Genomic DNA, 25,364 nt, shown 5'->3' on the forward strand with positions numbered 1-25,364 from the left:
CAATCTCGCCTTACATGAAGCCATTACTTACATTTAAAATTTAGCGAACTTTATTAATTTAGCCAGAAACTTACAATGGCTATATATAGAAGGAACACTGTAAAAACTTGAATCTACCACACTAAATCAATATCTGCTCCAATTATCGCCATGGATACACTACACTTATATTTCTCTACGTAGGTGGTTTTATCTTGCACCTAATAACCACCAATTACGATAATAAAGTGTCAAAATCACTACTTATATATTCTACGAAATTTGCTCAACGACTGGCATACATTTTATCACCAAGAATTTCTTGCAACCATAAAATTGAGTAACATGGCTCAGCATAAAATAATTTTCAAAAAATTCCACACGCAATTTGGGGTAACGAAACCACCTGAATAATTAAAACCCCCTTCCTTCTCTCACTTCCCTCACTCAACTAGGGGAATCACGCCCAAAGCTCGGCTACGGTCCATCAACCCGACAACAAAACACTTCCCGAGAGACAAACACCTCGACATCAGGCGTTCCTTTTCCCCCAACTTTTCAATTTTCCCTTCAAGATTTTTCCCCTCCGCCCTGTCAACGGGAGCATCGCGGAGAATGATAATGACCCCACAAGACTGACGTAAGTTCATGCCACATTTGCCACAGCGCTTCGGGGGAAAATAAAAAAAGTACATTGCATCCATTCTAAGGAGAGTTAAGAAACCATTAATCGTGCTTATGTACCCATGCCGTCAAAAATGACAGTGGTATACGGAAGCGTTGAGACGGCAAGTCCCGCCCCTTAGGCACAGGGAGTTCGGACCATGGTACCTTCGGAATACTTATATTAAGCGCCTGCTGTGGTGAGAAAAGTTGGCCCGGCCATGGACGACGACAAGTCTAAACAAGGAGTTTATTATCCGAAGACTATCGCTGTTTACATACAGACAAGTACAAGTACATAGATATATACATCGTTTAATTATATTCAGGTTAATAATGCTCTTGTTGATGATGATGATATTCTGAAATATGAGAATGTCCACTAGAAAAAACCCTGGATTAAAAAAGAAAGTTCCCAAGGAATTTAAAATAATTTCTACCAATTACATCGAGATCTACAGTTATTACATCAACCCCTATCCTAAACATCCACGTGACTTTCCCTTAATATGACGCATCAGTGGCCACAGGAGATGTTGGTCATGTCTCGGCAAAGAGAAAGTAAAGTTCGGACCCTCGCTGCGGCCACACCTTTAATGCTTTCTCGACTCCAGATCCAAAGATAAATATCGGAGGTTAAGCGTTAATATGAAATGCCATTGGAATAAACGGCCTGGGGAATTAATCTCTTATTTTCAAGACTAATAAACTAAACTGACCGCATGACCCTTAATTCTGTGAATGAAAACAACAGATTGGAGACTTTTTCAATACCGTAGTAATAAATAATCGCCAATAAATAATCGCCCGTGGCTGCTCCTTATGGTGTGCGTGTCTGCACTAATTCTTGAGTGCAAAACTTAATAAATAAACTGAAGAAAACCCTACCACTTAAATTATGAAAATCCAACAATATGCGAAATTCAAAAATTGCACGGTACGAAAATATAATGCACCAATCTTCGACTAGATGTACTGGGGTAAAATCATAAAACAAGCAGATTGTACTCATGTCATTGCCAAAGACGATATAACTCACATTCCCGGCGCCAGTTCTCCATTTACATCCTTATTCCATGAGAAACAATCAATGCAAAGGACGCCCGATAAATAATTAATTTAATTATTAGTCTGCTACAACCACTCCCTTCCATTCCTTTCAAACTTTCGATCCACCCATTCATGTTTGCCTCCCATATTTTCATCTTTTTACACTTTCACAAAACTACTTGATTCCAGGTTAAATTATGCATATTGCCAATTATTTTCCGCCAGGAAAAGGAACGTTTCTTTTCCTTCAGCAACCGCAGGCGCCGCAGAATCGCGGGGAAAATCATCTAAACCCAATCACCGAAGGGGTTAATCTATTACCAACACACATCCCCACCTAAACGGGTAAACGCTGGCTGGCTCTAAACGACCTCGTAACTGGCGCCCCGACAACGGCCATCACACGCGCTGCAGCAATAACCGCCGGCCACTTTGCCTCGTTTCCAATTAATCGGGTCTTCTCGTTCAGGAAAGACCTCCCAATTAGGCCTATTTACGAGGGAGGTAATGAGAGGTTTCATTATCTATAAATATGAAGCGTGCAATAATATCCAAAATGCACGCAATCGTCCAGAATGGCAAACATGACGTCTGCGAGTTTCCAGCCCAGTCAAAAATAATAACCATTCGCTTAAAACTTAAATCTTCACAGAATAAACATTTACCTACTTGTCCTTTTCCCTATTCACTCCATTACTTGTCAGTTTCAACAAAAGAATCCATTTTTCACTTTCATCCAATGAGGGCAAAAAACCCAAGAGAATACAAGACAGAACATGGGCGTGATGAATGGGTGGGCGTTGTAAGGTAGATGCGGTGCATCTATAGTGACATATTATTATGTGGGCGGATAGGCCTTTAGAAAGAGGTGATCTATGGTATGGGCGTGGGGGGAAATCAACCAGTGGGAGAGAGGCTTACGAGCGAAGATTAACATAGTTCAGCATCCGAGTTTACCAGTCAAAAAGTCGCCTCTTTTTTTTTTTTTGAAATATCAATATACAAAACAATGTGACATGTTTACATTGTCCAAACATTTCTTTTCTTTCGTAAAAAAATTTATTAGATAATGAATATCGATGAATATCCACGGGATATTTTCTCTGTAATATAGTTATCATAACGATAAAGACAACAGATATTCAAGGAAAATAAAAGGCTATTTCCCTGAAAATGGCTAAAAACAAAATTGTACACGCACACACACAAATATAATTTTATACACATATATATAACTATTTTATATAAATATGTTACAGAAAACCAAACAAGCTTTAGAATGTCAGAAAAATTTGGTTGTCAGATCCATTTTCCAAGTAAAATATGGCAAGAGAAGCCATTCAAAGAACCACACTTACATAAAAAAAAAATGCGCAAGAGATTCCGATTCTTTCCCAAATATAAACTGATCGATGGTGCCAGGGGTTGTCATCAACAGCGACTACGCAAATCATCAATATCGGTCTCAGAGTCAGTAACAATGACATTGTTTACAATACTCTCCAGTAAATATATCGGTCTATCTAGCTCCAGTAAATATATCAATCTCTTTAACAAGGCACTCAAAGCGTGTGCATTCAGAGTATGCGGGCGATAATGCCTAAATAAGGTGTTGGGATCACGGACTAGAAAGTAGACACTTCTTTAAATATGGCTCCCACTGAAGAAGCCTTTCACCCGTATCAAACTACCCGGCATAAGACTGCATTCATAAGACAAACACTTTCAGTCCCTGCAACAGAGAGAGAGAGAGAGAGAGAGAGAGAGAGAGAGAGAGAGAGAGAGATTTAATAAATTATCTGAGTCCACAGCAATAAAGGTTAATAAAATTATCTGGAGTCACAGCAATAAGGTTAGAGAGATTTAATAAATTATCTGGAGTCCCACAGCAATAAAGGTTAGAGAGAGAGAGAGAGAGAGAGAGAGAGAGAGAGAACCTTGCAATGAAATCTAAACCACTAACAAAATTAACGTATCGACCTTTGTGAGAGAAGGAAAGAGAAAAGAGCAGGTAACTGAAACCCGAAACTGCTTTCGAAAGTACAACAGTCGGCATTTCAAATCAACGCATTACTCAATAATCCACAAACACAAAGGCCACTGGCTAATTGCTTATCTTACGGTCTGGCGGGTAGAATCCGCCACGACAGATAAATGTAACTAATAATAAGCCTAACGAACAACGGCAACAGATACACTATACATCACCCAAATTCGAAACGGGACCGTGGATTAAGTTGGAATGGCACGACGACGCCAGTCCGAAATTGGACTGTAGAGAAAGCAAAAACTGGGGATTAAAAAAGGCTAACAAAAGGGCCACCCATTCACGCAGCTTCAAGCGAGACGCCTGATAAGATCATTATCAAAGCAGGAAATCAGGAGATGGGAGTGAAGCTAGCGGGGGTGTGTGTGTGTGTGTGTGTGTGTGTGTGTGTGTGTGTGTGTGTGTGTGTGTGTGTGTAGATACGGTGACTGGAAAAGATGGATAACGAAAACGAAAAGGAGAATAACGAAATACAGAAAGGGATAGGTTACGTCAGTTAAGTAGATACAAGAAAGTGAAGACGACCATAGCTGGGAATTATGTCAATATAATAAATGCGCAAGAAAAGATGTAGAGAGAGAGAGAGAGGAGTTTCACTAAGATTAAATCCACTCCCTATTCGACAGTGTCTTCTAAACAGATGAAGAAAATGATGTGTGTGTGTGTGTGTGTGACCTTGCCTACAGACCTTACAATTCGTTCAGGTTGCCCCAGGTCCCTCAGTGTAGAGGCGCGCTGATGTCTACCAGAAGTTGCTAACGCATCTTCGGTATATTTGCATCTTCCAGTCTTGGATGGTCTGGGATGCATCTTAGATGATTGTCGAGCTTATTCTTAAAACACATCTACGCTCCTCCTGTTATGTTCCTCAGATGAGCTGGTAGCGCGTTGGATAGACGCTGCATTATCGATGCTGGTGCGTGGTGGATTAATGTCCTGTGTGCTTTCCTTAATTTTCCTGGTATAGTTTTTGGCACTATAATCTACCTCTGCTTGCTCTTTTGATAATTTTAGTTCCAGATATTTTCGGTAATTCCCTTCTATCTGTTTCCATGCTTGAATTACCATGTAGCGTTCTCTTCTCCTTTCAAGACTATATAAATTTAAAATTGTAGTCTTTCCCAGTAGTCAAGGTCTTTAACTTCTTCTATTCTAGCTGTAAAATGACCTTTGTACACTCTCTATTTGTGCAATATATCCTTTTTGGTAGTGTAGGTACCCATATTATATTGCAATATTCAAGTGGACTACGTACGTACGTTTTATAAAGCATAATCATGTGTTCAGCTTTTCTTGTTTTGAAGTGCCGGAACAACATTCCCATTTTGCTTTGCATTTTGCCAATAAATTGCTATTTGATCATTGCATAACATATTCCTATTCAACATCACACCAAGGTCTTTAACTGCTTCCTTGTTTGTGATTGTCTCATTATTAGGTCAACATAATATGCATATAGCATTCCTACTTTATCACCATAGTTCATTGATTCAAATTTATCAGAGTTAAATGCCATCTATTTATCTCTGCCCATTTATATATTTATTTAAGGTCTCTTGTGGCAGAGTTCTATCTTCATCACAAGCAATTTCTCTACTTATTCTTGTGTCATCTGCAGAAACTTCTTACTGACTGAGAGAGAGAGAGAGAGAGAGAGAGAGAGAGAGAGAGAGAGAAACGTTGGCGTCACTAAGATCCAAATCCCTCTCTACTCCGAAAGAGGCAACACAATCAAATTCCTTATTCTCAACATTTCCAGAAGTTGAAACTGAAAATATTTCCTTCAACAAAAGCCCGGTTAAACCTAACTGAGAGACGCATTCATCCTCTCCAGCGTCGTTCTCTAAAGGCCACTTTTATCCGTCGAGTATATCAAGCGATTATCAACGCAGTCTCAAGATATGGCCCAGAAACCTCCGCCTTGTTACATTCCGAGTAATGAGACTGTATCCCTTTTTATATCCCAAATTAGGAACTCAAATTCTCCCTGGGTAGAAAGAGGTTGGAAGGTCAATTGTTAGAGTCTTAAAGAGGTTATCCTGTATAATTGAAATGAGTAAGATAGATATATCTTTATATGCAAGTCCGTGTATATATATACATATATATATATATATATATATATATATATATATATATATATATATATATATATATTAGTGTGACCAGTTCAACCACAAATGAAAAATGTAAAACCAGTTGAAGCCTATTAGCAAAATCATCTGACAATGCTCATTAATGACACCAAACCTTTTCGCTATCACACCAACAAACTGTAACAAGATCTTCCACAACCATCAACCTTTCCAACAAGGTCTATAATAAGTTAATAACCTTTTTATGCATCTGGGCACAACAAATCTAACGCTGCCATGCGCACAATAAATCTTACCTGATAATCCTTCTCGCATCACGGTTACGAAGCGTTACTGTTTTATAATTTATGTTAATCCATACTAGATCATTCTTAACCTTTACACCGTAGTCTTGGTAATCTTTTTTCAGAATCATCTTTTATGCATTCTGAAAATATTCTCCTCGTGGCTTCGAAAAACTCACCAATGCTACGTAAAAGCAGCATGTCTTAACATAAATTTGGTTGTGAGGAATGCATATTCGAAATCGTGCCGTGGGATACTGTCAAGATTATTTTCCCGATGCCCTATATTCACAAGTTAAGCGACAATGCCCTTTAAGATACGTTGCCCTGAAGTATTTTACAGAAATTTTAAAGAAAGGAAGTGATTCGGTGTGAAAGAATGCATTGATGTCACTGCTGTAATTCAAAGGTAGCAGACCTTATGAGTGAAAGACATGTTTACGAATAAAGTGACGGCAGTGAAAGAAAGTACTTACACAAAGAGGAATACTCCAACAGTAACATCTAGGATGAAATACAATATAAAGAGAGCGGTGTAAATCACGCATGAACAAAATGCAAATCTGTTATGGTGCAATAGTACAATGGCATTTGATAACTTATCTTCAGATGCTCTATCTTGATTAACCGTTTTTTGTTTTGGATATCGTCCTCGTGAGCAACCTTGAGATCAAATGTTCACATGATGGAAACTAGAAAACTACAACACAAAACTACGTGTTAATAATAAAACCTATTATCTTGTTCTCAAAGAATAGCTGGGAAAATAATATAAATAACAGATTTAAGATTTATTTTTTTAAATATATACCTCTCCATTTATTGCTTTTACTACTGCTGGCGCAGAAGTCAAACCATAATAGAGTAGGTTAATTAAAATACTTGCTATCATATTATAACCTATCGGCGGAAAATTCCATATCTTCACAGAGAGCACTAACATTCAAAAACAGAAATGGGAAAAACCACAAGAGCCCCAGGGTGCGAGTTACTTGGCATCCGCACAGCCACGGTCCCCGAGGTCGAACTCGAGCGATGAACGATGAAGACTGAATGTAATCACAACGACATCGGCTTCAATATATCAGACAAGGATTAAAAGGCCGACCCCGCCATCGCATACATCTCCTAATGACGGATTTATGACCCGTCAAATTGAAGTCTCAAAGCGAATTCGACAACTCGCCCGTACACAGACCACATAAAAGATGAGCAACCAATCAAGGCGACCAACGACCAAGCTTTAATTGTTTAGTCATAGCGTAACCACATACTGTAGACACACACGAGATAGACGGGCGCACAAACTCCCTTCATTGGATTTGGCCCACATGTTCCACACCCGGTAAACAAAGAACGGGGCGGGGGTGGGAAGGGGGAATATATTTATGGGTTGTATCACCGTTTCGCCCTCTGGCACTTTCGTGAATACCAGGCCTATGCGAAATATCAATCAATACTGGTACAGTATTATATTCTGAGATGGGGGATGGGCAAGGGGTGTAAAGTTCTATTTTTTGCCCCTTTCCCAGTTAATCTCATCAGCCGTTCCGTCATGTCATAGTTTTTTATGCCTCAACCGCACAGTAAACATCTATGGCTACGCTATCTATGGCCAATTGTACTCTGCACCATTGAGCTTATTGAAGTACAGGCACCGCGCACCGTCCTCAAATGAAATCTCGTTCCCTCTCTCTTTGCACGTACAGAAGCGATCCTCCCTCAAGAGGTTTCGTAACGGGGAATGGCAGCCCATCATAGAGGCCACGCTGTATTCACAAGCTCACTTATCAAAGTAATGAAAAATAACATCTTTTTCAGTCTCTGCTCCGACTTGTTAAGTGCCTACTAATCCCCTCTACATCTTCCCTTTTATCAAAAGCTTGTTTTCACAACGCAAGTTTGAATTGCGTCTTCATCTTACATCTCGGGAATTCGGTGAAGCTTGAAGAAAAGTTGCAATAGAGAATAAGGGCATAAATCAGTCGTCATGAAAAACGTGAAAACGTGCTTATGTCTCAGTAAAAAAAAAGTAAAATTTCCAAACGCATTTGATATATAAATTGCCAATATACAGACTATATACATTTTATAAATTCCTTCTTGCCATAAAAATATGAGGGATCAATCAACCATATTTTACAGCCTATTAACTATCACACTATACAGAATACTATTTTAAGGTTTATCGTTACACAAAAACGTACGATTTTACAGTTACCCAAACCATCAGCAATGAACATTTCTAAATAAAAAAAAAAACACTTTTTAATCATCATTTAATATTGTAATTTGCTACCTGCTTGCACGTATACAATATATATATATATATATATATATATATATATATATATATATATATATATATATATATATATACATATATATATATATATATATATAATGTGTGTGTACACCACAACACAAACGCGCACACATATATATAAATACATACAGTATATATATATGTATATGTGTGTGTGTGTACACCACAACACACATACACATATATATATATATATATATATATATATATATATATATATATATATATATATATATATATATATATATGCCTGTGATTGTGTACACAAAAACAAATGTAACGAACAGTACATGCTATAACACTAAAGCAATATACGATTCAATCAGTTTTTGCTTTGATGTAAAGTTTATAAACGACCCCCATAAAGGAAGCTTTAATGTCACTCCTTAATCTAATTTGCATAATGGCTTTCTGACGGAGTAGGCAAATGTATAATGAACTTCCGGTTTGGTAACCATTATCTTACTATGCTATGGTAATTTTATCAGTATCATAAGAAGGATGAATTTAAAAGACATAAAATTACATACAGAATGCTGGTAGCGACAGCAAGTATAATTTAGTTGACTAAGAAACGTCTTTTTCAAACCTCGATTCAGCTTTATCGTGTTATTTAAATGACAAAGGAACATACACATATTTCGCCGGATCCAGACAGAAGTAGGTTATCTATAAACATATGCAACGTAATCCGTAATTTGTGCGCTACCCGCTCACAGACGCCACAGAGAGAGAGAGATAATCTTACTCACTTTGCTGGCGAGGAGAGAGAGAGAGAGAGAGAGAGAGAGAGAGAGAGAGAGAGAGAGAGAGAGAGAGAAATTTAACCTTGCCTAATCTACTGGAAACAGTGCACGATTTACCCACACAGGGAAAACTACCTCCAAGTATTTAAGAAGGAACAGAACAGCGAAACAAATAACCTTCCAGCTTCCCCCCGCAAGAAACACTGGCGACAAGAAGCGAGTCACATCCATTTACTTTTCCAATCACAGACAAAGTTTTCTAGGTCACCATAAGAAGAACCCTTACTAAAAGCGAAGCATCATCTTTAACTCCCTCCTGAAGTAGGTCAGAGGCGCCGACGAAGGCGCGTCGCTGACGGTTAGAGAGATGGGAGTACAGGGTATGGGGGAAAAGGAAAATTGGCAGACTGCCAGAGCATCTGGATTTGAAAATCAGGCCAAAAGCCGTAGGGGGGGCGAGAGGATGTTTGTATACTTAGTTAAGACGTTTTCTAGGCAAATGGGATTCTACTTCTTGGCATTAAGTCCAGACAAATTCTATACATTTTCTCTTTTATTTTTCTGAACACGCGGTTTTGGATGTATTATAAGACGGTTTTTTTTTTCAAAATTAAAAAATATAAAAAAATTTTCAAATCATATTTTTTTTGTCACAGTTTAAAAAATTCAAAAATATAAAAAAATTTCAAATCATATTTTTTTTGTCACAGTTTAAAAAATTCAAAAATATAAAAAAAATTTTCCAAATCATATTTTTTTTGTCAGTTTAAAAAATAAAAAATATAAACACTTTTCCAAATCATATTTTCTTGTCATAGTTTAAAAAGTAAAAAAATAAATTTTTGCAAATCATATTTTTTTGTCGTAAGTTTAAAAAATTCAAAAATATTAACAAATTTTTCCAAATCATATTTTTTGGCATAAGTTTACAAAATTAAAAAATATATAAAGAAATTTTTTCAAATAATATTTTTTTGTCATAAGTTTAAAAATTTCAAAAATATCAACAAATTTTTCCAAATCATATATTTTGTCATAAGTTTAAAAAATTCAAAAATATAAACAAATTTCTCTAAATCATATTTTTTTGTCATTAGTTTAAAACTTAATATTTAAACGCGAATATCAACAGTTGCAACATGTTGAATACATACCTGACTGGTCTTGCTGTCACTAGCTTGAGAGGTTCTAACGTTTACATATATTCAGCATTTATGCAATGACCTTGGAACTATCACGGCAAAGTCAATATTAACTCACACATTAACAATGGAAAAACAGCAAATAATGCAATAGTTAAATAAATGGAAATACGATGAACTAATCGAACAACAATAATAATAATAATAATAATAATAATAATAATAATAATAATAATAATAATAATAATAATAATAATAATACTGAGAAGCATATCAATCAACAAGTTATCTTGCTATCTATTTCGACAAACGTTCACTAGGAAATACGTCAGTCTCAACATCGACTCAAATTCGTAATACAAATCTACTGACTAAGAGGCGGTAGGTACGTCTTTGCCGGCTACCATTAGTTTGCACAAGTTATAATGGTTCATGTTTTTATTCTTCCTGTGGCTGGCTGAGAGACTGAAGACTCCTCCAACCGGATTTGTGTGTGTGTGTGTGTGTGTGTGTGTGTGTGTGTGTGTGTGTGTGTGTGTGTGTGTGTGTGTGTGTGTGTGTGTGTGGGGCTGAACACTGTTTGCACAAATAGAAAAATGTATATTCTGAATATATATATATTTATATTTTGAAAGGAAATATTTATAATTTGAGAAAAATCTATATCTTGAATTAAATTATTTATATTCTGAATAGAGTACCAACTCTGTCTAAAGCTTAAATGTGCGCGCTGTGTGTGTAGAGAATTGTTTAAAGCCCATATATATCAACCTACAAATCAACATCCTTATTAATTCATTAAGTTTTGGTATCTAGAAACTCTTCAAATGTTCAATATTCAGTCTCAGAATTATTCCACTAAGTGTCATTAATGGTCATGGGAAGGGCGACTTGGGAGTAATGTAATGACGGTCCTTCATTTCCTTAATAAATTTGTTAATTAGGAATTTCCAGGCTAACTCGGGATACAAGGTCAATTCGATCAATAATTTACTAATTCCTTTCGATTAATAGGTGAATAGTAGTGGCAAGAATAGCAACGAATACGCATCAAATAGATGGACCATTAACGCAATTTCAGCACTACTAACGAATAACAGAGTTCATAACGGTGTTGAAGGTACCCTGAAAAACTAAACTACTACTACAGTACTTCTCCCAAGCAAAAAGCATACAGTTAACCTTGGAAATGAAATCAGCACGGAAAAAATAACAATGCAATCAGATAGATTCTTATTATGACATAAGGAAATGATACCCCAAAACATCAAGGCTTTTCATCTCTCGTCAATATATCAACGTGGTTCGAAGGTCACACCATGACATGATACTTTAAGGACGGCTCCTTTTGCTGGTGACGTCAGGAGAAAGAAACACTCGAACGAGCCACAGCACAGAAGGTGAAATTCCTCCTTTAAGCGCGTTTGAATGCGATTCTAACGCACCACTTTTAGATTCTTACATCAGACAGCGTTGACGGACCGCCCTGCAGAATTCCAGTTCGTGAAGATATATATTCTAAGTAACAGTTATCGAAACCACTGATGATTGGGTCTGGAAATCTTTATTACTCTTTGATTCCGAATATTTAAAAAGATAATTTCTGAAAGCTTACAGAAACTGAAAGGTAAATTAAAATGACGACGTATATCAGCAACCCCTGATTACTGTTTATTTTCGCTTATTTACTAAGACCTTTACGAAACTATTTTCTGTATTTTATATTTTTACGATTAGAGACTAGAAAATAGCACAATGCTATCATCCCTTACACCACTTCCCTTTCTTCATTCCGGACCGAGATAAAGGTACAAAAAAAAAAAAAAAAAAAAAAAAAAAAAAAAAAAAAAAAAAAAATTATATATATATACACATATATATATATACAGTATATATACACACACATATATACTAAAAACTCCCACGAAACCAAAAGCAATACTCTGAATCTATCGGTTACACTATTAGAGGAAACATGTCCACAGACATAAATATCTACCAAGTACTAACCACGAAGTTACCCCAGGCACAACGTTCATAACGTTTATTAAATGAAAAGTTATGCGAAGGCTCAAAGGGGGAAAATCGATAGACGCCCTCTCCATTTCTATATATAAACATAAATCCTTCGTACCCAAACTTAATTTGCAGCTAATGGTGATTTCCTCCTAACGGCACATATACTATCATCACAGCCTTCCCGAGAGAGAGAGAGAGAGAGAGAGAGAGAGAGAGAGAGAGAGAGAGAGAGAGAGAGAGAGAGAGAGAGAGAGAGTTCAAACCAAATTTAAAAATTCACAGGTAGATCATGAACTCCAAAAGAATACATCTAAAAGTCTGATTACATTAAATTTCGTTACAATCCAATGAAAGGAAATATATTATTTACGCCCGACACCCTGGTTAGAAAGACCCAACTTTTACCGAGGAAATCCCCTGAATCAGAAGGCACACATTCACGAATCAACCAAAAACTTCCGAAATTCTAGGACCCCATTGTCCAGAATCCCCACGATAAAAAGGATAATATTCCATAAAATAGTCGTGACGGGGAGGAGGGACCAAAACATCAGAACCCCATGAATCTGGAAATCGGGGTTGACCCACAATGCCCCCAGGCGACAGACAGCCCATATGGCACTACCATTGTCAAGTGTTGCATCGGTAAATCCAATTATGCCTCTTGACACACAACGGCACTCTGCTCAGTTGGGGGCATTAGGGTGACAAGTACAATGTCTGATGGAGGGGAAGGATAGGACAAAAATGTGGAAAAATGGTAAAGAAAAATAAGGGAAAACATGTAAAATGCCACACTTCATTGAAAAACGGGATGCATTCAAAACAAAAATTTAAAAGTTAACAGCAATGAATTATACCAGCGAATGCTGTTATACCATACGAAAGACGACAGCACATATTTTAAAAAATGTTACCTCTGATTGTATGAACATACAGCATAATTCATCAATATAAACAATCACCTGCTCGAGAGAGTTTTAAAATACAAAATTTCAACACAATCTAAATGTGAGGACCCAAGCACGCACGAGCACGCACACACACACACAAACACGCACACACACACAAACACGCACATACACCTGCGGGCCATTTTGAATCTAGTGTATCAATATGGTTATCTGAAACGGACCTAAGAGAATGATGAAAGGGAGGGGGGTTAACAGCACTTAGAAATCCAACCTTTAAAATCGCTCCCCACCCCCCCACCCCCACACCCCCGTCCCAAACCCGGAGAGCAAAAACCCCCTCTCGACCCAACACCCTCCGTCACACACAATAGGATCAACTCCAGACGTCGATCTATATGGGACCAAAATGAAACGAGCGCTTGGCCCTTGTAATTATTACATTATGGCTCTCATCCATGAAATCGCTCTTACGACCCCCTCACGTCCATTGTTCATATATAATATCATTAGTCGTGGAAAAAGCATTTGGCCGTTCGGATCGCATCAATACCCCAAGCCTCAGCATAGCGATAATTACGTCCAATTACGAACGATGAAAGTTCCCCGTGAGAGATGGGAGTAGAACACTTATTACAAAATTTCGAGAACGTCAGTTTACGTCAGGTAACGACAACCCCGATTAGTACATAACCCGATATTGCTGTAGCGATGTTATCCTAATGCAATAAAATTTCATAATTTTTTTTTTTTTTTTTTTGTTCAGTTACATCATGCCAAATTGAGTAAAATTTCTCGTTCTCCATACTGCATTTCTTCATTGCACTGAATTTTACATTTCAAAAGCATATTGGTGTTGATTTCTTAATAGTAACATTCTCCTTTGTGAACAGAGACGGTGAAAGGGTTTAAAAAGAAAACAAGGACTCCAAGAGAGAGAGAGAGAGAGAGAGAGAGAGAGAGGCTACGTCAGAATAATTGTTTATATAATCAAAATGAATAAAAAAAAGCGCAACAGCGCACGAACACGAAAACTTACCAAGAAACTGGCATTAAGTAACGTTTATAATTCACCCAATAAATGCTAAGGGGAAGAGCTGTCTTACTTCCACACGAATAACGGCATAATAACATCTTTCAAGTAGCAATTTATAAACAAGGCATCCCGGCGACGCGGCATTACTGCGACAGTAGTGGCCCAATTTCATAACGTATTTCACAGGCTCAGATCCGTTCCAGCCCAAACTACTCGACCACCTGTCTCAATATACGATACTAACCTACTCAGAAAAATGCTGAAGGAAAATAAAGGGCAAATGAAGGATGGAAATAGGATAGAAAATAAGGCCAGTCAACTTACCAGGATTCAAATTCGCTAACAAACGAGGGCAACGCCAAATTTTACCATAATGTTCAAACAATCAGTGGTGCTGTCCTAAGGTTAATATAACGCACAGGCATAATCTTCAATAATTATGAGTCCTTGTGGCACTGTAAAGCTGTCAGTACGCAGGCGCACACAAACATGTATCGTACATAGAATATACAGGTCACTTTTTACCAGATATGTATGAAATTGTAATAACCACAATGACCTCTTAATTTCTCGAGATTTCTTCACACTTTTTTTTTTTTTTTTTTTTACAAGTCACTTTTTACCAGATATGTATGGGATGACCTCGCTGATTTCTCACACTTTTTTTTTTTTTTGGATACGGAATATACAAGTCCTTTTTTACCAGAGATCTATCTGATCTAATTTCTCGAGATTTATTCACACTTTTTTTTTTTTTTTGGGGAACGCTGGTCTTTTACAAAGCCTGAGATCCACTTGATCTCGGGCTTTATTGGAATAAGCGTATCTAAAGAAGTGTGAGCAATTCGAAAAGTTAAGAGGGCATTATGGTTATCACAATTTTATATCTTAATAGGTGAAGCACTACTACAAAGTTTATACAACAGGCTTTACTTAAATTCCATAATACCGACTGCTTTCAAAGCTCCTTTATAAATCACTGGCCCGCTGTAGTCCATATAACCGGAATTTCAAACACGTACTAAACAAACCACATAACGATAATTGTTAAAACTTAAAGAAAATATGACTGAAATTCCTTTCTGGCAGTGAAAACGAAGTCATGCATAAAATGCGACATCCATCTAAAAATTGACTTCCTGCGCTTATTTTACGTATTGCCCATAAAAATATGCTTTCCGTGCGAAATTTAAATACAATAGTCATTGTAAGGTATCCTCAGCGGCCCTGTGTTCTCCGGCTTCAAATTTGACATTTCCTTTCAAACCACAAATTACAATTTGCTTTACGTCCCACTTTGTGGAGAAGCACATTCATCATAAATACATTAATCTCAAAGAGTGTTAAGAAAATGACGAAAGGGAAATGAATAAAATGACATTCCAAACATACAAAATTACGAAAGGGATTTTAATAAAATCACATTTCAAACATATATAAAATTAACTTAAATCTGGAAGATATAATGCTGTTGATCAGGCTACCAGAATACACTACCATCATAAAAAGGCCTCCAATCAAAACAATTTCCTGAAACGCCATTGACAAAAAAGGAATAAAATAAAAATAAACTCCGGCTTCAGGAAACAAACACACAAAGAAACAAAGCAAGGGGTGTTGCCACAAATCAAGAGGAAGTAGGAAGATACGATGTTTCCTTGTACACGAGATGAATAAACCGGCTTCATTACGACAACCATATAGAGAAATAGACTAGAGATGATGCAGTATATGCAATTCAGACCAAGAACTGGGTATCCACTATTTACAAATAATTTCGAGACCACCAACTTTTCTTTAAAATATAACCTAGTTAAAAACATAAAAAAAAGGATGGAATATTCACGATCTTCCGTAATTCATGTCTTTTATTCAAAACCATTCCCCCAAATCCCTCTTCAGAAACTACCATTTAGAGTGCAACTCAAACTCCACAATATCAAATTGAATTAAGCTCTCAATTTCGGTATACAAACATAATCCTCTCAATTATATGAAAAAACCAAAATAGTTAATCAACTTAATCATTTTACTCTGCATTAACATAAACTAGAAAATGCGTTATAGCTTTCGAGCCCTGTTAGGTACAATACCCAGGACTGTAAGGCATATAAAAATTTCTTGTACCACAATCTTATTTTAATCATTATAAAGATGTCAACTAGCACTAAAATATCTCTTATTATAGGTAAAACTCTCTTCCATTTTCTTAACACAAATACACACTAAAAAAACAAAAACCAAGATAGGGAGATTTCCCTGCGGCGATGTTAGATGGCTAACGACACCAGCTGCCTTTGATTACGATTACCTGTACTTTTCTTCTCTTCCCCGGAAGTGGTTCATTAACTTTTCGAACCTCTCATTAAATCCGATTACAAGCCAATTAATTTACCATAACATTTTCAGCAGCCATTATTATAAGAAGTCCCAGGAATCCTCTAATTATAATTGCCCGCTGCCGACACGCCCTCTAAGTATTATAATTTAGAAAAGGCCAATTGTTCCTGTCGACGTGCAACTAACCTTTATCATATCGGCGCCTTCTGCTAAGTTTTTGCCCTTCGATATTAATGGCACCAGCCAAGGGATCATGATTCTAAATTTAATAACATGAAAAAGAATCTATTACATGCTAGTAAGCATGCTATGAAAGTCCGACATCATGATATTTATATTCAATATACCCATCTCCAAAATTTGTTTCTCTGCTTCTTTCGAGTTTTATGAAATGCCAGTTTTGAAGAGTATCTGTCACTTGGCGACCCTAGGTTCACACACATACGTAATTTTAATTATGTCATGCTCTCACTCATTTTGGTCACCATTTATAAAAACCTGCAATGATACACATACACACATATACTGTGTATGTATATATATATAATTTATATATATATATATATATATATATATATATATATATATATATATATATATATATATATATATATATATAATAATATATATAATATATATATATATATATATATATATATATATATATATATATATATATATAAATAAATAAATAAATATATATACATATAATCAAAACATCAATATCAGAAGCGTAGAAAATTATTACCGTCATCAGAGCATGACACGACGTCATATTCTCTTCCGTAATGCTTAACGGCACAGTTTTCCTATCAGTAACTCAAACCGTACAAAGACTAAAACAGCAAGTGGCAAATAATAGGACCTACAAAGGGGGGGAGATGCTCCCAGCGGGCCCTTGGTTCCCAGATTTTTAAGCCTAACAGCGAGCATCCAGCTGTGCATAAATATTTTCAAAATGAAAATGAATAGGAGGTTTAAGGCGGGTGCGCTTCTCCTTATAACCAGTGGCATATATCCTTATAAAGGGATCGATGCTCCCTCTGCCAGGGTCGGGTTACGCAGCTATAGGCTCTTTTATTATCATTTTCATTCGGTGATGCCATCTGGCGCTCAAGCAAACACCACAGTACAATGGCTGACAACCGTCCCTTTCTCCAGTTTGGGATAGTTATTTGTCTAATAGTTCACTAAGTGCACGCACCTAACCCCTCTCCCCCGCCTCTCTCTCTCTCTCTCTCTCTCTCTCTCTCTCTCTCTCTCTCTCTCTCTCTCTCTCTCTCTCGCGCACACACACAAGACATACACACACACACACACAGTATCTTATTGGTAGGTTGAGGGTTACATAGCCGAAGACCTATGTTTTGATGGCACACAATCTGACAGTGCTGAACGCTAACGTCTGTTGTTGAGAGAGAGAGAGAGAGAGAGAGAGAGAGAGAGAGAGAGAGAGAGAGAGAGAGAGAGAGAGAGATTCAAAGAAAACAAACAACCTAGTGTTTATCTACAGCTGCGAGTTACACCAGTGTCAGACTTTTCCAAATATACGTGTGTACACAAACACTGCAAAAACAACCATCAATTATATGAAACAAATTGCCGGCTTTTTTTTACTGGTACTTCTAACTACTATAAAAAGCTTCCGTTAGTGTTAAGATTCGTAATCTTCAGGGATCCAACTTGAAAAGTTACAGAATTTACTACTATCTGAAAAATAAATCTTACCGCTTCAACAAATATCAACAGTTGTCATATCAGCTGATGAAGACATGTGCAGTACAACGCTGACATTTTAAAATCCTTACCCCTAGCATCTATGTTAATCTACATCCTTCCTTAACTACACTTTCGTTCCCTATTTCTAAACCCATGATAAACAGCAATATGGGTAGACAGTAAAACAGCAATATGTGGCAATAGTTGAAAAGTATGCCGTTTGTAACAAAGTAGTAAAAACTACCCGACCACGAATACCGACTCAAATACCATACATATAAAAAAATGAAGTAACGTTTACTACAAGGTAAAGAGTCTCCTCTTTGTACCTGGGTTTACAACCTAAGAGCCGAGAATTGGAACACGCTTAAAACCTGTCACTCCGTTGTAAACATACCCAGGGACTTTGACCTCACCCAACTGCTGCTACCACAGCTTCATCTTTTGTGATCATTACGGAGATGGGGGGAGGGGGGAGGGACCCTCTTGAACACCCATTTACTAAGCTTGGAAAGCCACAAAGTCGAAGAATTGTAAGTAATATACCATTGAGGTTATATATATTTTTTTTACATCCGCGGTGAAAATCATGAGCAAATTTGCATCCATAAAGAATGTATTCAACAAAAATATACTCTGCTTTAAACTATTTCACCAAATATTGTAAATAATGCATCCAAGATGTATGAAAAATCTCTTATTTTCTAATCAAGAATTACCAAACACTATAAGAACAGTAAACAAATTAAATAAAGAAATTTAATATAAAAATTATTAATCATGAAAAATGGGCACAAGACCTTCATAACCTACTTGACTAAATGAGAGAGAGAGAGAGAGAGAGAGAGAGAGAGAGAGAGAGAGAGAGAGTGAGAGTGAGAGTTAGAGCCTACCAGAACACACAAAAGTTTAACGAGCATCTAATTACGAAAAAATTAATTAAGTTCTGTACAACTTTCACGACCAAGAGAGATACATCAAGGTGTGTATTCATCAAAATAATTTATCAAGAGAATACCCGATTATTTTAGTGTGGTGTCACATATTAAACATGAAACCTATATATTTTGTAAAAGAAGAATTTTTCTCTCTTTCATCGCGAATATATAACAAGATAATTCATCACATACAGAAGCTAACTAAACATTTTACAAGCAACGATAGGCGACAGAAATTATTATTAAAATAAGAACAATTATTACCCATAGATGCGAAAGTTCGCGTGCTCAGAACCAACCCCAAATAGAGAAGAACAACTAATGCTATAAAATACAAATAAATATCATATAAGCATGGCTACAAGACAGGCGTTTCTCTCTCTCTCTCTCTCTCTCTCTCTCTCTCAAGTACACGTGACGCAAGTACACGTAAACACACACACACACACACACACCTAGCATTATGAGTGGCTATGGCCATACGCATATTGTAGTTGCCAGATGCTAGCCAGAATCTATCCATTCTCCCTTTCCCCTTCATCCGACAAACGGGGCACTAACCACTTTCCGAGTCCTAATTAAAATGCGTGAGCGTCCTACTATAAGCCCTCGTGCTACGAAGACCCCTCTTAACAGAGAGCTTCCTTCCCATACGATAGCAATACGGTTGGGACTCTAATTTATATTACCCTTGCTGGCCCAAACTAATTTTTCGAACTCCTCATCTCAATAAATTAAACTTGACGTGAATGGCAGTTGGTTCACTTTGGAAAGTACTTAGCATTGTAACATTCTTAAGTATTCATACACTGAAAACCAGAAAAAGTTAAAATACAAATTTGGGAAACCTAACATTAAAAAAAGAAATAAACAGTAAGAAATATGTTCCTTTTGTTATAAAATGGTCTACCCCAATAGTACAGGTAATTACCAAGGCCTACCGAGTTACCCATTGTATCTTCTACCACATTAATTACCATTTGAAAAGAATCTCATTACATGACACACCTGGGCGATTTTTAAGGGAATTACATTACCATAGCATCTATTACAATTTTAAGCTGCAGGCGCTTCTCTGCCCGTATTAGGCAACATGAAAAACAGCAGAACATATGCTAGGTCCATAATTACATCTTAATTGCATACATTCTAATAAGAGTATGCTCATTAGTCCTAAGTGTAATTATATTCTGTAATTGTATCATATCTGTAAAATTTTCAAATCCTATCAGTTTTCTGAATAATCCTTTCTTGACAGTTACTACTGCAAGCTTTGATAAGGGTCGTTCAGCAAGTATCATTCCTTTATTTCCAGTTATCTAATTTGACGTTAGACTCATACTCTATTTCAAATTTCTAAGATTCGATAAATTTTTGGGGACGGGGAGGAAGAATCCCACGAGGCTACACACACCTCAATGTGCTATTCAAGGTGTGTTACACAAAATGATTCATACAGCCAGATTTAGGCGGTTATCTATTTGAAGAATGCAAGGAGGACCTTGTAACGTGAGAGGATCTGGTAAGAATATCTAAGAATATCTTTGTCTGTTAGAATTATTCCTAAGCATAGATGTCATAAAAGCATTTGAAAAAATACCTAAACAGAAAACGAATACGTTAGTATACTGTATATTTCATTATGCAGAGGGGGAAAAAAGACACTGCAATCAATTGAAAGGAAACATAAGGTAGAACCAAGTGCAGCTGTTCTTTAGACAAACTCCTAAAAATTTACTAAATCTTCCACTGTCAGAGTTACATAAGCTGCTATGAATTTCCCTAACCAAACGCTAATAGCATTTCTAACATCACTCTCCTTATTTGGTAGTAAAAATTATATCAAATTAGTCAGACAAAAATTACAGACATTCCCATCATTTATCAAAAACCAATGTGTGAAGGGAGAAATTTTAGTAAAGTATACAACAAAGCACATGCCAGACCAAATGAAACTTCTGTCGAAATAAAAACCTCCAAAAAGATAAATACATATAAAACCATTATTCTAAAGACTCCAAATGAAAGCCAAGTAAGACTGACAATTTTAATTCTTGATAACACGAAGGAAATTCTTCCTACCTGCTTCAGATACATTAATTTCAGTCTTGTCTAATAATAATATACGTGCCAGATAGAGAGCTGGGGTTTTAAAAAGTAAGGTTGAAAATAATAAACTGAAATGCAAGTTGAAGTTTCAATAATGACTACAAAAATCCAGTTCTTTTGCAAAAAATTAAGGTGAAGCAGCACTAAACAACAAAAACATATGCCAGTTATTATTATTATTATTATTATTATTATTATTATTATTATTATTATTATTATTATTATGTTTAACGAGACCACTGCATCACACCGCTTGACTAACAGGGCTCACCAAAAAGTTTTCTTCTTAAATTGGACTTGAAAATTCAAGATGAAGATGCTGAACAGCGAAGTGGAAAGAATCTGCAAGGGGCAGATGAAAAATAACAGGCAGACTGCAATGTAGCTAAGGAACTCTACAACCGATTAACACCCAAATAGTATTATGTACTTTAATCAGACCATACATACACAAATAAGAAATGTGCTTTAGGAAACAGCCTTGGGGTTTTATACCATATTCATAATAGATTGTTCATACACCAGGTAGGTACAATATTTTGGTTAACAATTAGGGTTACTGTACAAGTAATCAATCCACATACATCACTGAAAGTTCCTTCATAAAGTAAATCAATACTATGTGATTTCTCTAAATTAGAAGTTACAACCAGGTTTTACAAACAACCAGTTTTGCCCGTCTGCAAAAATTAAGTCATCACGAGTGACAAAGATTTCAGTTAAATTTATTCACGGATTGAAGTTTATGTCTTCTCCACGATAATACAAAAAATGAAAAAAATATTTATCTGTAATGCACATGAGAAAACTTAAAGGATGCATATCTGACCTTATTCACATTAAAATTATAAGAAAACATTAGTGGTTTATATGTTCAAGCATCGGTACCATAACTAAAAAAAAATTAGTTATGTATACAGCATAACTAATGATAGTAAATTTGTATAAAACCGGCTTACTACTATTTGTTAAGTACTGTACTGTTATAATGATATCACTGTTGTTCAAAATTAACTGACATAAGAAGTATAATATTACCAAATTATATATGTGAAACCTATTTAAGAATACTAGTACAGAATAAAAGGAGATGACAAAATTCCTTTAAGTGATATGTTGGTAAATTAGTTTGTATTGATATTTATTTCTAATGTATTCATATCGCAAATACACATAATTAATTTTTTCATTAGTTGTACTTAACCTCTTAGTTATTCAGTCAAAACATCTAGACATATCTGTTGAATTCTTACTTGTATAAAACTTTAGAGGGTTCTGGGTGCAACTGTCTGGTTCCAAAATAGCCAGACTCAAAGACTTTACTAAAATACAAAATGGAATGAATATACATCCAAAAGTATATGTGTAGCCTTAAAGCCAAACAGAGAGAAAATGGACATATACTGCAGTAATATGCATATTACTAAAAATAAGAAAGAAGAGAACATTGGCATAAAAATCTATAAAAAGTACTAAAGTACTAAAATAATGTATGACTGGTATTATAGATCCATATTAAATCACATGAAAACTATTTATTTATGATTATACATTTTAGCCAAACCAAAATTACAACTTCTGAACATGATTTAAAATAAAACAGAGGTTAAACCAGGAGTAACGTAATGTTAAAGAAGTTGGAAAACTAGATAAGAGAGCTCAAAGGAAACACTGGTAAAATACAGAATGCTAGCACCTGGAAGCCCACCAGATTCTGCACAAAACATTTAAAATGCTCGCAATGCAGCAGTGAAGGCACACTGTAAGCAGCAGTTTTCCATAAGAAACTTTCCTTTAAAGTTTGCATACACATTATTTTGATTGCTTTGCTTCTCCTTCTGTAATAATGTACCTGCTGTCTGTTGTTTAATTACTTTAATAAATGTATTATCACTGTTCTTACTCTTCTGCTTTCCCAGGGCTTGTGCTTATGTGAGTTTACACTTAACTCTCTTTTGTTTGAAATTATTAATTCAGCTTTCTCTGTCTAGGCTATACTATCCTACTGTTCTGTTCTTATACCTTCTTGTACAGGAAGAAGAGGTAGGAGGTTATTTAGGAAAAGGCAGTAAGGCCAAAAGACAGGTGACAAGGAAGAAGACAGTAGGAAGAATGGAATCAATATCTCAAGACAGAGATGGTAAGAAAGATTTTGTTGTGTAAAACGATTAGTATGAGGAAAGATAGAAAAGCAAAGAAAACACTGCTTTCGTCATAAAATGAGAAGCCAGTTTTATCACAAATCTGATACAAAATAATCCACATGATTTACGGCCAACTGAGAGGTCACACTCAACTTCCGTTGACTTAAGGAAGTCCTTATGGCAGGTGGATGTCTATTTCAGCTACACCATGCAATAAAGATTCTTAACTCTCACAAGGCTGGTCATACAGAAACAGGGTAAGGTATACAAAAGAAATTATTGTGGAAAAGAAACAAGGAATTTATTCAACATTTGATGCTCTTGAACAAATACTGGAAGATAATGACATGACAGATGTACCAATTGAAGGTGACATCTGAGGAGATTAGGAAAGTTCTTGGGAAGATAAAAATTTCAGAAAGACCTAAGCCATCTGGAACAAGTAGTGATTTACTAAAAGCAGCAGGAGAAACAGTCATTGGAGACCTTGGCCAAATTTAGGAAAAAAGAAGTTAAGTCTACCTTAGTTTAACAGACCACTGAGCTGATTAACAGCTCTTCTAGGAGCTAGCCCAGATTAAACTTATTTTTACACTTGGATAAGAACAATTGGTTACCTAGTAATGGGACCTACAGCTTGTGTGGAGTCGAACCACATTATAGAGAGGAATAATTTCTGTCACCAAGAAATAAACTCCTCTAATTCTTCATTGGCTGACCGGAGACTCGAACGCGGGCCCAGCAAAGTGCTAGCTGAGAACTATACCGACCCGTCTGAGGAACTAGAATTTATGAAAAAATATAGAACTGGGACCAGGAGGGTGGGGAAAAATTATGCTACAACAATAGCACAAAAGAAAATAAGATACTTTACACAATAGGACTGCTTGATCATGGTTTGAAAGTATAAGAGAAAGTGATCACAGAAAAGTCGAGGAACATTACTAAATATCAATTATCAGTTATAGTTTTATGCCAGGAGTATCAACCAAAGGGGCAATCTTTTTAACTTGACTGTTACAAGAGAAGCTCCATGTGCAAAGAAAAAGATTTAAGTGTTTCTAGATACACTGGTAATTAGGAAAGACACCTCAACAGGTGATGTTATGATAACATAGCAAAAGTTTGAGTCTATGAAGTAGCAGGGATATTAGAAGAATATAAAGTAAATATTGCAATTACTCAGGGATCAGAAACAATCTTGTTATTGCTTTATCATATTAAACCAGGAAAATACACAGGAATAAAAAAAAGACAGTACTCAGAACTACTGTACATACATGGCATGATGTTGATGGTAAAATCAATTTAGATGTTTTATATGTGTTTGAAAGATGGAAGAGCGAAATATGAGAGAGAAGATTTGGAGACCAGAGTAGGCAAAACCAAACGATGTGACAAAATGGGAAGTGCAGGAGATAAAAAGCCTCCTCTGAAAAGTGGCTGTGCAGACACCGCAGTAAAGATGTTAAGGTAAAGACTACTTGATTACACTTTAAGACCCTCATAGAGGCAGCCAGAAGATTTGACTTTCAATGAGAACTGAAAACGGAACAACCAGGCAGGAAACAACCACAGGAACAGATGAAATGCAAAAATCAGAGCAATGGTATTGGGCCAAATAATAATTGCAAAAAACCTTTAGTTAAGTCTACATTGTTTTGCTTAAAACATGCTGTAAGTGGTACCCCATCTCCCTAACAGGAATTAAAAGGGAAGAGATCCAGGACACTGGATGAATGGCGAATGGCAGACCACCACAGCTAGAGGTGGAGGATACTACACAAAACCTTGAGATCATTGTCTTCAATATGA

General features: G+C 36.2%; 1 protein-coding gene across 1 annotated transcript in view; it reads right to left on the minus strand.

The window, feature by feature from the left end:
• LOC136826426 (mucin-5AC-like) overlaps nucleotides 1-25,364 on the minus strand; it is a 258,342-nt gene that overhangs the window by 146,902 nt on the left and 86,076 nt on the right. The window lies entirely within an intron of this gene.

Source organism: Macrobrachium rosenbergii, chromosome 3 (genome assembly GCF_040412425.1).
Source record: "Macrobrachium rosenbergii isolate ZJJX-2024 chromosome 3, ASM4041242v1, whole genome shotgun sequence".
Taxonomy (NCBI): Eukaryota; Metazoa; Arthropoda; class Malacostraca; order Decapoda; family Palaemonidae; genus Macrobrachium; species Macrobrachium rosenbergii.